Raw genomic sequence first — 12,234 nt, 5'->3', positions numbered from 1 at the left:
CTCTTCCACAGTCACAGAGGGTTTTACTGGGCACTGGAAAAGACCTTATTTGTGGAAACTGCTCTTTATGAACCTCTACTTAAACACCACTTGTCTCTCTGATGCACCTGCTAAACAATTCCAACTTCACCCAAATCAGGGGCTGGATTCCCTGAAACAAGGATGTGCGCTTTCCCCCTCCCTGACATCACCAAGGTCTGTGTTGCACCCAAACCATGTTGAACAGTATTGGGCCATGAAGGGGACATTGCTTTTGGAATTCCTGAAGCCAGTTGGATCCCTTTCCTTCCCAGCTACAGGGAACAGTAGAAGTCATCATCTTATCTTTCTCAGTGCAAAAAGGAAAGAAAACATTTGATCTGTACTCATTGTACTTAAGTCATTCTATGCAACCTCCAGTGGAACACCACATCTCCCATAGTCTACATGTGCCTTTTCTTGTAGTGTGTACTACTGCTATGGGCTTGAATACAGGAGAAGGGGGGGGTTATATTTTCAAAACCTCTAAAAATATCTGAAGTTATTTTCTCACACCTTGTAATCTCACAGCTGTGAGGTCTGGAGCCCAGAATCCGTCAGATATGGATGCAAGTGCCATTAGCTGGCAATGACCACATGGCACACAAGACTGCAGCCCAAAATCTGTCATGTCTCCTAGCTCAGGGCAGCTGTGCAGGTTTTCAGAGCTGGCGTTGCCAGCCCAAAGACCTGGATACTCTTTTCTGATGTGATGGAGTATCATCTAGCTTTCTAAATACAGTATAAGACACATTACTGCAGGGCCGGCATCCCTACAGGAGATCAGCATCTCACCATGCTGGGTTCTGGGAAAGAGTAGCCAGGGCCAACCCATGCTCTGGAAAGCTGATCATCTGATTAAGTCAAGGGAAGCTGAAAAACTGTTAAGCTGGGCATGCTAACAGAGCAGCGCTAGCTCAAAACAGAGCCCACAGTCTCCATCTCCTGCACTTCTGAGTATGTGTTGACTTCAGGTCAGCATTGCTTTCAATCAGTGCAAAATTTCTAGTCTAGCCCTTCTTAGAAACTCTACTTTTACATCCCTCTCCCATTTTTCAACGTGAGGCTTTCAGTGCTTTCTCCCCTCCTGCTATGCCAGCCATGGGATTCATATCACCTAACTTTAGCTATCAAAAAATCCATCTAAGCTTGTGTTTTAGGTCTACCTGTAGAACCAGTCACGTGCCTTAGGTGTTTAAAAGTTACAAAGTGCCTGCCAGGATCTGTGCTTACAATGGCCTGCTGCAGCAGAGGAAGCAGTGAGTGTACCCATGTGGTGTGATGTGAACCATCACACACCTCCTCCCCTACATCCGAAGCCGGTACTTGAACTGCGTAGCTACAGCTGAGGGGGACTGTTCTTTGTACGACACCTGTGAGAGGCAGAGCTCATTAGCAAGAGCACTGCTGTGCCTGAGTACATCCAAGCTGCTTTAGGCTGGTTTAAATCCTGCCAGCTCAGGCCCAGGCAGAGCATGTACTTGGTTGGTTAGTCGCAGTCTGGCAGCTCGGTGTGGCACCACACTGTACGGGCTGCACATGCCCAGGGAAGGCCTGGAGCACACATCCAGCCAGGAGGGCAGGAAGACATTTGTTTTACAGGCCAGCTGGCTTAGAGAAGGACCCTTCCACTTGAGACAAACTACACAGATCGCAAGTTGAAAAATAACACAAATACCTTCCTCTTCCGAATGGGCTATGACATAGAGGAATCGCAGTGTCCTTTCCCAGGCAGAATAATGAAGCTACAGCCACAAAAGAATTACATACATTTTTTTATGATCTTGATAATTCTGTGTCCTTTTTTTTAAAGACCCCATAAAACAACTGGTGAAGTTATAGATTCTAATATTGATCAATGTGAAGATGGATGCCGAGACATCAGCTTACTACTAAGAGTGTCCTCTTCGTAGTCCATTAATTATCTTTTGTTCTTTTCATTGTACATCAATACAAGCTAAAGAATTGTAAGGACTGGAACAGCATCTGCTCTTATTACCCCTTTGTGCTAACTGAATAAAACACCCTGGAACATTTCGCTGTATTTATTAGCCTTACTCTCCTTTTATTCTTTTAAATTATTTCTGTTTTATAACCTTCCTTTTCCTGTATTTCAGTGCTTTTCAAATATGCAAAGGGAAAAGAGAGTGAAAGACCACCCTTGGTTTATTTAAAACAAGACGGATTTCACTGTAAAACCACCTCTTACCTGGCAAGTATCTTGTATGTCTGATGGTGAAGGCAGTTGCCCCTCCAACTTCATAATTTGTAGTCTAGCACCAGATTTTAAATATAGTTAACTCTCTAGTAAGTTGCTGTCATGTGTGAGGTTCAAGACTACTTTTTCTTCACAAAAAAATGTTATGAAGAAATGCAGATTTTACAGGTGTGTGTTGTATTCATTGCGCTTTTCATTCAGAAAAGGATGATTTTAAAACCTCAAATCCTGATTGTCCTGTACCTTCACAGCAAAAATACTTTTCAATTTGAGGCAACTCTTCATTTTTTAGGAATTCAAGAATGAAAGGACCTTCTGGGTCATCCATTCCAGTTTTAGCCTTCCTTTATGCAGCAATGCACAAAGCATCACATTTCTTGTTAAGATTTAAAATACCGTATTAGTAACTTAGGCTATGACTCAAGGAAGAGCACTAAGTGGAGGATATTATGGGAACTTAATACTACCTTCTGTGAGTGCAATCTAATCAGATAGTTATCCACTTTCATACCTCTTTCACATGTATAAGTCCAGGAATTATAACAAATCTGATGATCTGTATGTAATTGCATCACACAGTTCTTGCACTAAAGAATTATTTTAGGGGTCAGAGTTTAGCAGAATATCAATAAGAATCTGAATAATATAATTTTAGCAAATAAGCGATCTTTCATTCAGCATTTCCCTTTGAATGTTTTTTCAGTGAGTACCGCTGCACTGCTGAGTCACCTACTTTCCAACAGGCAGTCATTTTCCACACAGCTCCTCTTCAGACAGGGTAAATTTGTTCAAAAGGGTTACATCAGCTTATTGCAGCTGAGGATCCGACCCCAAAACAGGTAACCAGCTAATGCGAAAGCTAAGTCATTTCCAAATTCAGCACTCAACAAATAATTCATCATTACTGCTTTTGCACCCTGTACTTGCTTTGGGACCATGCTTAATTATTAGAAATCAGCTGTATTTCACAGAAAGTTAATAAGGGAAACACCTGTTCTAATTGATCTCTGTGTTTTTGAATTTGGATTCTAGATCAGATTACTTTTTCTTATTGTTAATTTTCGAAGACAGTATTAAAATTTGGGTACCATTTTACTGTAACCTCCCTCAGTGTGTCCTACACTGCTCTCTTGTTAGCCTGGTGAACCAGTGTGCTGGTCATGTCCAAAGAGATATAAATAGATGAGCCCACCACGGAGATGACATAGAACTAACTACATATAGACAAGTGTTGTCAGCAACTACACAAAGGCTTTATATGGAATTTAGTATTTTACTCAGTAGACTGCAATGAACTGCCTGCTAAAGAGCTAGCTCTAATCTCAAGCCAGTCTTTCAAGAAACTGGTTTTAGCTCAAGTCACTTCCAGTATACGTGAGTAGGGGACTGTGTTGCTTAGTAATCTCCTAGATTATTGTGTGGTCACATGAATTTTGGCATATGACATAATCCAACTGACCAATATTTCCAGTGACTATGGGACAAATTATCTAAGAATACACATAACCACATGCTTTCCAGGTGCAGTCATGTCAATTTACGCTAGCCAAGTTCATCTTTAAAGATATAATACTGGTTTTGTACTGCTAGCTGAGTACTTACATTAAAAAAGTCCTCTCCATTTGCAAGAAATTTTCTGAGAAAGTGTCAGACACCAGAAAGAGCTTTTTCTCCCTCTGCTAAAGATGAGAGTGGAGGTAAAAAGAATGCAATTCATTAGCAGACAAAAGGCATGCAGGCCACCCCTCAATTTACAGAATTTGCTATGTTCACCTATATCTGAGCAAATCTGACTAGAACTGGCATGCCCCTGTGTGCCTTCTGACCTTTTGTTAAAGGAAACTGAGTACAGTTGCTGTATTCACTTTGAGAGCTTAACAGCAGAACCAGTCAGGAAGCCTCTGTCACAACACTTTTCTATTAGGAAAATGGAATTGTTCTGGCAAAACTCTGGAGGTATAAGTCTGTATCGAGTACAAATTTTAAAAATTAAATAGAATTTTATTTTTAAATCCTGCTTCAGGAACATGCTGAAAATTCATTTCTTTGTGCTATTTTCTTTTCTTTTATTTCTCATTGGTATGGAACTTTCATTACTTTGGCATTATTTTATGACATGTCAATCATGATAGCATAAAATAATGTAACACATGGCTTTCATGCCATGGAAAATAATCCAATAGGAAATAATATTCAGATAAACACACTATTAAATTGTAAAATAAATTCCACTTGAAATATCTATTGTGTCATAACAGATTGGATTATTCAAAAATTAATCTGTAATACAATCTTTCCCAAATTCTACCTCATTAAAAATTCAAAATTCATTTGTTTTCACTGTAATTTGCAAAGAAAACAACATTTTGGATATGCACTTAAAAAAAAAAAGCTAATGTTGACCAGTTCTTCTGAAGAAGAATGGAAGAAGGTGAGGTTTAGAGTTTTGTTTGGATTTTGATTGCTGGTCCTAGCACAGATTAAGCATATAGCTTGGCTGCAAAATATCTCTACATTTTGTCTTCCCTTTTCTATCAAAAGACTGAGGAGAGTTATGCTTGCTTTTTTTATAGCTATACAAACTGCTAACATTTAAAATCAAGCAGAGCACCCAAGAAACTCAGCCAATGCTTAGCACAGGATGGTCACAAATTATCTGGGGGACAGTATGAAAACAGACTGCAAGAGATCAACCAACTCAAAAGAAATTTCACAGGAGAACATGAATTGGCAAAACAAGTGGTTCTATGAATAGCAGAGCTAATAAAGCCTTACTTTCTACTAATAAAGGACCCCAAAGCGTTTTCCAGCTGCCTCATATCCCTTCCCTGTCTCCTATGACATTTCCAGCGGGCAAGAAACTGGGGCTGTTTTGCTGCCGTGCGCTCGCTGCTTGGCCAGTCAGAATGTGCACACTGAGCTGCCAGCTGGCTGCTGTGGGTCGGCGGGGGTGAGAACTGCACTCTGCCTGTGCTCCCTGCTCTGAAACCGTGTGCTACCCACCCAGCCACCAGCTTCTGCTAGACAAGCAGGAACTAAATAATCTTTTTTTTCTCTTTCATGTATATTTAAATTTGACAAGGAGGTCCAAAGTTATGCTGGGCAGAGCAGGCAGGGAAAGATGGTGAGACAAGAAGCCCCCTGTGGTCCATGAGGGGAAGTATGAAGCTGAAAAGCAGAAAGGGGAGCAGAAAGGGAAGTGAGAGTGATATATAAGAACAATGAGACGTCATCGGGTCAGTTAGAAATCTAGGTACTTTTCACTATAGCGAGTGCAATGAAGACACGCTTGCTCTACTTCTGGTACAGATTCTCTGGCTGCCACAATTTCTTCTCGTGTAGTACAAGAGCTCTACATATTAAAAAAGGAAACCTTGCATTTTAAGAACTTTTTAAAATCCAAAATTGTTTAAATGTAGGCATATATGTTAAAATGATAGCATTAATATATATACTGTTAGATATTTATAGATCCATTACTACACGGCTCAGGTACTTTGTGAAGAATCACAGGCCTGATTTCAGAAAGAACCTGAAGCATGTTCTGATGGACCAGTAAATCATGGGCAGGAGTATTTTAATGATACAATAATGCCTATATGAGATGCCATTATACACCTAAATTTCCATCACGGGTTGTGCTGATTAACTGTTAGACTAATAGAACACCTACAGTTCCCTATGGTCTTACATTGCTCCAGTACATTTATAATTTGCAATAATGTGTGAATTATCTTTGATGCAATAAGGCAAACGTGCAGCTGGGGAGAAATGTCATAACTTTCTTGGGAAAGAGGAATTTTTCATGCTGGCTGGGAATCCGTCTCTACAGATACACTTTTGGCAATATTCACTGCTCTGGTAGCGTAGCTGGGTTTTATTGGTGGCCAAAATGGCTTCTGTTCATGAAGAGCTGGAGTACCACTGGTGTCTCAGAAACCCATTCTCTTACTTTCACTGAACTTTGAATCAAGCTTAGATTTTTTTTGATCATTTATTATATTTCACTCTTTCTTTCTTCCCCCCAAACTTAGACTTTTCTATCTAAAATAAGAGATGAATAAAACCTGTCATTTAAAGGCACTTCTAAGCTTTGAAAATTAGTATCAGCTGAAGCATTAGTCTTCTGTAGTGGCTTCTGTAATTCTTTAAATTATACCTTTACAAATGCTAAATCCCCTAAAGTTACCAGCTTCTCCCCTCCCCAGTCTCTCTCTTCTAGATAAATCAAAGGCCATTTCCCCAGGTATTCCATTTTAAAAGCCATATTGAAACAAGAATGGTGACAGCAAAGAGCAAGCAGAAATTAATGTGTCTAGTTGCCTCTTTTCATCTGAAACTATCTGTATCTTTATTGACATTAAAATGATGTGAATTTCTAGTAGAGCAGGAAGAAACGAGTGTAATGCATTGCTTCAACAGAATTTGAATATGTTTACCTACTTTACCAAGTGTAACTAATAACTGAGGAAGAAAATACTACTGTCATCACCTCCAGCACTGGGGGGTAGACATCAGATTCAATTCTTAGGAGCAAGAAAAGGCATAGACTTCATAACATATTTATAAATGTAATGTATTTTCTTGCAGTGCCTCCCAGCAGGGACCAGATCCCTGTTGTGCTGGATGCTGTGAAAATATACAGTAAAAGACACAAGACACTATGAAATCCTCCTTCCAAAAGGAAGTAAAAAAGAGGACTTCCACAGCAATGAGCCTACATCCAGCTAGTTTTGTGTCTGTGTTCCTTCACCTGTATTGCTGTGGGAATCCTGAGTTTGTGGGACTCGGCACCAACATGTGGTCTTCCCATGGAAGCCTCCTCCTGTGACATAGCTGGTTATTCAATCCCTTGGTCATCTTTGCATCAGAGGCAGGGCATCTCTAATGGTAGACTGCTTGAATGGGAAAGATGATGATCTTAAAAATCCTATGCATGAAATGAGGCTGCTGCTGTGGTAGTACACAGGTTTTGCTCATTCTCCACAAGGAAGACTATAGAGTCCTGTGAAGTGAAATACTGAAATTGCAGGGGAAAAAAAAAAAAAAAAAAAAAAGACAATACAAGGCAACAACAATATTAATCTCTTTTCTGGGAACAGACTTCTTTTTACTATACTTCCCTAGAATGAAGGAAATGTCCTGGTACTGCAAAGAGTTCCTTTGCAGAGTCGCATTGCGTACTTTAATGATTGTATTTGCTCACATGAAACAAATGTGGTGTGTCTAACCTCCAAGTCATGGTGTGAGAAGTTATTTTTATTTGCTAGAGATGACTAGGCAAAAGAGAGCCAGTGACGACTGTTCTTGGCTGCTCAGTTTCTGTGACAGAGCTGCAACCCACAAGTGAGTGCAATAGATTCCTGGTACTGAAGATACCATTTCTGCATGTGTCTGATTTTGTTGTCATGCCAGTATAAATCCGTTGTATTGCTAAGCCATAGTGTGCAGATAAGAGGACACTGTTGTTTTAGGTGGTTTACAAACAAAAATGTTTGTGAACTCCTTCAGAGACAGACGAGCCTTTAAGGTAATGAAAATAAGCCCTAATTCATCTTTGGCGAAAGATGTAGTAATACACATACGGTGTAATATTTAACACCAAGAAGAGTTGTGTATGTAAGTGACTGGATTGATGCATAGATCTGTGTTATACTGGGCGCAATAAAAATGAGTAACAAAAGGACCCTACGCAAGGGTCTTTTAACTTAAGAAAAATAACAATGTTCACATGACTTTCACTATAGGCATTGCACAGTGTGGCTACACTCACAAACATATAAATGTTTCTACAGTATATATCATTAGCCACAAACCTTCAGCTATCAGTAACTGTGTTTTCCGAAGAGGTTTCAGTGGGAGAGGGCGCTGGGTGCTTGGAGGGCTGGTTTAAGGAACAGTAGGAAAGTAGTTTCCATCATCTTTGCAGCACACCAAGAAAAGAGACTCTGTCCTGCACACCTTAGGAAACCAGCTCTCTTCTGTAGGCCTTAAGAAGTTTTCTGGAAAGGTGGGCTGCTGTATAGCAGCCAGAACCTCAGCTTGCACCTCAGCTTATAGCTTAACTTGCAAAATCGTATAGCACGAAACTACTGAGCTCTGAGGTTTTGGATGGGAAAAAGCTTTCTTTGCCGTTTTCCCCAAAGGTGATTTATTCTGTAAAAACTATATTGTGTAACACTTTCTGCCTTAAAAGCAACTCATGCAAAATTAATTACATTGCACTATGTTTGTGGGAAAATGCATTTTACTACAAGTTAATTTGAAGAAAAAAAAATTATACAATGGCTGCTATAAGAGAAACAGTTACGAATTGCCTTAACAGCATTTATAAATCAAATCACTGCACATCCATTACTTTAAAACTAACCTACATCAGGGTTTTGGAATAATGTAAAAGTAAAACAGTTTTTGAGTAGCTATGTATTTTTCATAAGTTGTGGCTGATGATGAAAAATGTGGATTATTTGTTAAAAAAAATACAAAAAAGAATTATTTTCTTTCATTTTTAAGACCTGATGAATTTTGCATGTTCTGTTGTTTTCTGTAGCTTTTTGGAAGTAATATGGGAGCCAAAATCCTTAGATATTTTAGGACTCTCTTTCATTGAAAACATTTCTAGCAAGAAATCACTAATTACATGCCCTCTCCTCTTTAGAGACAGGCAGGAATTTCTTCCATAGAAATTAATAAATTGTGAGGGAAAAAAGGGACTTGTGATCATCTAGGCTCACCTGCTGTTTTACACTGGCCAAAGAGAAGATTTATTCCTTGCTGAATACTTCTTTCACTCCTTGAGCAAGAAACCTGTATGACTCATGTTTCAACTATACAACGTCTTAAAAAAATGCAGTATCGATTTGCATGTTGCAGTGAAGATTCACCCACAATATGCTCAGCTGTTACTTATCACCCCTTGATCGTCAAAATACAGGCCAAATTTCTTGGCTAAATTTGCCTAATTGTGGCTTTCAGCCACCAGTTCCTGTACGGCATTTGCCTGCTTGGGTAAACACCTTTCTGTTCTGAGAAATCCCCTCCCAGGCCATAGAGGGATCTCAGGTCAGGCAAGGTGCTCTGCGTGTCCCCGAGCCATGCTGTGCCTGAGGATACCAGCCTGCCTCCCTGGGAAGGAGGGAAGACCCAGGACTCTGTCGTCCCTACTGGCCCACAGGCCTGGGCTCCTGCCCTCCCGTGGGCAGCGTGCAGAGCAGGAGGCTGCTCATAGCCCTCCTGGAAACCTCGGTGCCTTTTGTCCCGCGGCCGCCACCAGATCAGCGTGCGGATACCTTTGGTCATGGGAGTACAGTCTCAGGATGCCTCCTCTGAGTATTTTTATGCTGCTTTTAAGGACAGATGGATGGGGTTATAGCCTAGGTTTAAATTAGCTTTCCCTATTAACTCCTTCTTGAAGCCTTTTTCCAACTGTCAAAGGTAGCCCCCTTTTGTCTCATCACCAGTGCTTGCTGTCCTGCCAGAAGTAGTTTGGGGACATTTTGTAGAATAATTGGAAAAAAATTAGACAAGTTTGTGTTTCGTCCCTTCTCTCCCCACCCCCAAAATCTGAAGCCTCTTCTCCATGACATCTCACCTCAGAATTAATTTCTGTACCAGGAGCAAGACTGGGGAGCAAGAACAGGAGCAAGGCTGTTATTTTTTCTCTTTTAAATTCTTTAAGTAACTTGCTGGAAAATCTCATGTGCACCAAACTACTTGCATAATGTCGTATCCATAGCAGAGAAAGTCCCCAAAGCAGGTTGGTAATATTAAATAAAAGGAATGATACTCCTATAATGAATTTTATGTTCAAACTACGCATGTGTAAAATGAACTGCCAGTGTTGCTGAGTCTTGTGAATTTACTTCCAGCTTTCCATGATTAGGTATTTTTCTTCAAGACCCAGCTCCTGGAGGGGGTCACTATGGGACAAAATGTCTGGGGTTTTCCTCTTCTACTACTTTCTTTCAATATTTTTTTTCTGCATTTCCTGACTGTGGAAAAGCCTGCAGTATGTATGTGCACGTATCTTATGGGCTTAAAAACCAGGCAAATATGTGTTTATTCTGTTCCTTTAAGCCAATCTTAAAGACGATCAGGACCTTGTAGTAACCACTCAGTTCACTTATATTAAGTGACTGATCCTTCCCCAAAGTGTAAGACGGCTAAGAAAGCCAAAGAAGATAATGTTATTTTCATTTTACTGATGGAGAATTAATTCACAGTTACTTATGCTGGTTCCAAAGCCTACTGATGTCAGATGATTGCTCAAGATCACCCAGCTGAACACACCTCTTCTAAATCCCTGACGCTGCACTGAGCGCAAGACACCTTTTCTTTCTAAATACCAAAGCTAGTTAGATGTATCATTATTTTGCAGACTTACAGAGCTCCCACTAATCTGAACAGGTTTTATATGCATATGCAAGAGTCTCCTAGAAACTAACACTCTGGAAGCAGTGACTGGTATTTAACCACACAGCATTAATCATCTAATCACTCTGCCTGAGTTTCTATTAGGTGGAGAAAGAAAGGGGTCTTCTCTCTGCCATTATAATATAGTTCGTCCCTTTAGATTTATTAATGTGAGAATATTACAAATGTGTTTGCTAAATCATAATAGTCTGAACAACTAACACTATGCAATAAGAGTATAAATATATACTTTTAAAAATCTTCCCATTCTCTCCTATTATAAATTCTGACAAGTAAAATTACATGCAACCCCAAGAAGTGAAGCTAATCGTAACTTACAAACAGAAAAACAGGCATTAGAAGTGCCATATTGGGTCTGTATCAGTGTTATATCTAATTAAGCAGAAGTTCATGCATAATCCAGTAAAACGGTCTCTTGTCTGCTCTAATAACCAACTGAAATTAAGTTCACCAATACTAACAAGTGTTCATGGAAGTAAGGAACTCAGCTTCCGTACTTTCAGGGTTGCCTCAGAAAGGGATTATCCCAGCAAATTAGATAACCATGTGAATGTGCATTCAAAAGCCAAATTCTTTAGGCAGTCTTGGAAATCTCAGCTTTGTGCTAAACTTGCACCAATCCCTTGGTACTGCGCCAAAACAAAAAAAATAAGAACAGGTCCTTGCTGCTGGCCATTTGCCATCTAAGTTGAACAGAGATTCCTGAGCAGACGCTTTCCGTTTGCAGTTGCTATTGATCCTCTGTGTGTATTTTACCTCTAGAGAGAGAGTACTTTGCAATCACCATTCGTAACTCTTTTTCCGCTGCTACAGGAGCAGAATCTATGGTTTGGAGAAGGTGTAGAAAGTGTTCAGGCTCATCAGAATTCAGAATAAAGATTAAAACGCAGGTCTGCTATTGTCCCAGCAGACTACTGCTCTTCCAAGCATCATGGAAGGATTACTGAAATGTGGCTTTTGGCCTAATTCTGCTTCTGTTAATATATTTCTTTTAATGACACTAGAGGAAAGCTTATGATAAGAAACAGACTCAGTCTTTTTTTGGATCAAAACCTTGTTCAGTATAAAATTTAGATAACCCTTTTTAATAACTACATAAATATCACTCAGTAAATTAAATAATGCAAACGCTATCATTAGAACTGGTATTAATAATCATATTTGTTTGACCATTTTGTACGTTTCCCCTTTAGCTAGATTAAAAAATATCTCAGAAAATGTTTTGCCCCATTAAGAATGACCAAATGAGACATCTACCTTGAGCTAGTCACACAAATTGCAAAAACACCCTTTAATCAATCAGGATCACTAGAAACCTGGTAGTATTCCACCCTGCATATTTCAAAGGCATTAAATTAAACATCTGAAGCAAATTTATCCACTGGTTCCCGCTGTTGCCAGTGAGGTTAGGGAATTGTTTATTTTTATTTTTTTCTTCTAGCAAAACAGTAAGTCTCAAAACTCTACTATGTTACTGAAAAATCCTATAGTCTAAATAGATTAGGGTTCTCATTTTCATGGCATGCAAGAGACCAGCTCTTTTGCTGAGGGACAATGAATCACAA

At 39.6% G+C, this 12,234-nt stretch overlaps 1 protein-coding gene and 1 long non-coding RNA gene across 3 annotated transcripts in view; one reads left to right on the top strand and one right to left on the bottom strand.

The window, feature by feature from the left end:
- LOC135313134 (uncharacterized) overlaps positions 1-12,234 on the top strand; it is a 58,448-nt gene that overhangs the window by 29,529 nt on the left and 16,685 nt on the right. The window lies entirely within an intron of this gene.
- The window catches only part of TECRL (trans-2,3-enoyl-CoA reductase like), a 73,776-nt gene that overhangs the window by 57,533 nt on the left and 4,009 nt on the right, over positions 1-12,234 (bottom strand). The gene's annotated exons all lie outside the window — the stretch shown is intronic.

This window comes from Phalacrocorax carbo, chromosome 4, assembly GCF_963921805.1.
Source record: "Phalacrocorax carbo chromosome 4, bPhaCar2.1, whole genome shotgun sequence".
Taxonomy (NCBI): domain Eukaryota; kingdom Metazoa; phylum Chordata; class Aves; order Suliformes; family Phalacrocoracidae; genus Phalacrocorax; species Phalacrocorax carbo.
This window is presented reverse-complemented; position numbering and strand designations above follow the sequence as displayed.